The sequence below is a fragment of the Asparagus officinalis genome, chromosome 1 (assembly GCF_001876935.1).
Source record: "Asparagus officinalis chromosome 1, Aspof.V1, whole genome shotgun sequence".
NCBI lineage: Eukaryota > Viridiplantae > Streptophyta > Magnoliopsida > Asparagales > Asparagaceae > Asparagus > Asparagus officinalis.
In genome coordinates this window covers 64942146-64945341 of record NC_033794.1, presented here as the reverse complement: position 1 = coordinate 64945341, position 3196 = coordinate 64942146, and the positions used below count along the sequence as shown (strand labels likewise).

The following is a 3196-nucleotide window of genomic DNA, read 5'->3' as shown; positions in this document are numbered from 1 at the left end:
AGAGGATAGTACGGTTAAATGAGGGAGAGGAGGGCAGGAAGGATGAGGAGGCAGGGGATTCATCCGTTTCTCAGTGGTTGAGAAATGGAAGAATTGGATGTGAAGAGGCAGGGGGGTTGGAGCAGCAGAGGAAAGGATTTTTTCTAGTTAAAGACATGAATAATGGGATAAAATTAGAATTAAGCAATTTGAAAGGGGTAAAATAGGTATACAAAAGTTTTGAAAGTTATTTTCTCTTTTAGAAGTAGTATAGATTATATATGTATAATATATGTATATATAAATATATATAATATGTATAATATATAAATATATAATATATTTTTATATATGTATAATATATGTATATATATAATATATGTATATATAATATATTTCATATATACTCTCTCTTAGTATATAAGTATATATAAATATACTCTCTCTTATATAAGTATATATATGTATAAGTATATATAAGTATACTTTCTCTTATATAAGTATATATAAGAATACTCTTTCTTATATATGTATAACTAGTATTTAGACCCGTGCAAAGCACGGTTTCTAAAAGATTTTCTGTAAATATTAAACATGTTATCAAAATAAAGTATTCCGCTTTAGATATGCACGGTTTCTAAAAGATTTTCTGTAAATATTAAACATGTTATCAAAATAAAGTATTCCGCTTTAGATATGAAGTATAGGGGTGCTATTTGCTTTTTTTTTTGTTCAAATATTCGATCAATTTTGATTCAATAGTTCATTTAGTACTAAACAAATAATTTTTGGTGTTTGGCTTATAAATGAATAGAATTTAACCAAAAGTATGTTTGATCCGGTAGTTCATTAATTATTCGATTCAATAACTTTTTAATATAATTTAACCAAATGTATGTTTGAAAGTTCATTAACTGTCGATTCGGTGGTCCTATTAATTGAACTTATTGCAAATATTACTTATATAAATTTTTATTTACAAATGCTACTCATATAAATAGGTAAAAATTGGGTTCTAGGGCTAGGGAAGTTAAAACGCTGAAGTTTAAGAAGTGGAGTCCATATAAATAGGTAAAAATTGGGTTCTAGGGCTAGGGAAGTTAAAACGCTGAAGTTTAAGAAGTGGAGTCAGTCAATTGTGTGGAAAATTGAGCAAATATTTACTAAATTATATAGAAAAGCGTCTATTCATTTTCGCGGTTTGATTTTCAGATCCTAATTAGGATGGTGTGCTTATTAATAATCAAAAGTAAGATCAATATAAATCTATTGTACCATATGAAAAATTCCTAAAATCTTTGAGAGAAAGCTAAAAGGTTGTTTTGAGAATTGCATTCATATGTATGACATGTTATAAAGCTAAAAGGCTGTACAATTATTCATATTTAGTTTCGCATAAAAATATTTAATTGTATAACTGCAAATACAATTGCCATAGCATTTTTATGCATGTTTCTTACACGCAGTGAGCCTTTTGAATGTTGCTTCAACAAAATAGACAATTTTTTCGAGCATAAAACTTTGATTAAAAAGATTCCTCCAAAAACTTACATAAAAATGTTAATAAAGAATTTTTACAATTGAACACCGCGTATAACTGCAAATACAAATAACATTATTAGTTTCATAATTAAAGGGAATAAACAATATACATGTGGTTATGAAACTGCAAATACAAATAACATTATTAGTTTCATAATTAAAGGGAATAAACAATATACATGTGGTTATGATAGTTTTATAATTATCATAACAACTCAAAATTTTGCATAAATAAAAAACAGAATAAAAAATAGTAATAGAAATCATTAAATAAATGGGAAAACTAAAAAAAAGGTATAAGTGTTTACCCTTTGACAGTGAAACCTCCAAAGGAGCGGGAGAATCAGGGGAAAAACCCTTCATAATCCTCAATATCCACTTCCCCACACTCCTACAACGAAAAATATTTTAACTCAAATCAACCAATTGCATCAAAAAAGGCAAACTTTGAAATACCTACTTGATCTTTGAGAGATATTTCATGTTCTTGATGGGATTTTTGGAACTGCAGATACTTCGATAAGCGTTGGAGAGGAGAAGGAAAAACTACATAGTCTGTCTAACCTCATCAGCAGAAGGTGAAAGCTCTTTTGATGATTAAATAAACCATTCTCCTTAACCCAGTATCCTTCGTCTGAAACAATTTCGTCACGGCAAAAAAACACCTTTGTCACCTCAACCTATAACATTTTGGTTCAAAATTAGAGTTTACTGCATAGTCTGTCTATACAAAATGCAGCGAGGTCAGGAACTAACCTTGGTGAAAGTTTCTCCTTGATTTAATAGATACAATAATTTTGTTATAACCTGGATGAAATAACATAGAAAAAATAAATTAAGATATTGAATGAACAGATCAAGGCCAAAAGAGTGAATCATGTAAATCATTGACCTAAGAGCATCTCCTTACATCTAGTTAAGGATCATGGAATACCCAAGCTTCTTGCAGGACCGCGCCCTTCTCAATCCCTAGAAACATAGAGTAATTTGCAGCATAAAAATCGAGATAAAAAAGTAAAATCATCAAAACCCCACAAATTTGAGGGAGAAATCCCAGATCTACACGCCAAACTCCCACATTACAGTATGTCTCAAAAATTGAACCATTCCAACAACTCCAAATCTAGGTCCTGAGATCCAGTAAACCATTGAACTTTCTTTAGTCACGCCAAAGATCCTGAGAATCACGGTGGGACCCGAAGAATTTGGAAGAGGGGGGAGGATCGACAGCGCACCATGATGGGGAGGCGGGAGGAGGGAAGAGAGAGGTGTTTTCGCGAAGACTAGGTGGCGGTCGCTGAAGATGAAGAGATGGGGAGGGAGGGGGAGATGGGGACGGAGACCTCGTTGTGTTCGAGGAGAGGGCAGAGAGGGGAGGAAGGGGAAGGGAAGGAAATTCGCTTTCATCTCTTTCAAAATTTTTTTTTTTTTTTTTTGATTTTCTGTATCTTTTCTGAAGAAATATTGAGAGAGGAAGAGAGAGATTCGTGGGGTGCTTGCCTTTATTCAAGGAGAACGTGGGGTTGTAGAAACTAAAGTTTGGAGAGAGAGAGAGTACGAAGATGAGTTGGAACTTTTTCAAAAAAAAATTCAAAAACTCTGTTTACATTTTTGTAGTCGGTTATTTAAACTTAGGCACGTAAACATTGTTAATCAAAAAACCTTATGTTACTGT

At 32.0% G+C, this 3196-nt stretch overlaps 1 long non-coding RNA gene across 1 annotated transcript; it reads right to left on the bottom strand.

The window, feature by feature from the left end:
- LOC109825296 lies at positions 1475 to 2774 on the bottom strand. The gene is made up of 5 exons (XR_002242969.1): positions 2432 to 2774; positions 2278 to 2328; positions 1982 to 2201; positions 1830 to 1912; positions 1475 to 1576 (listed from the first exon to the last, which is right to left on the bottom strand). It is a non-coding gene; the product is annotated as an uncharacterized LOC109825296 (long non-coding RNA).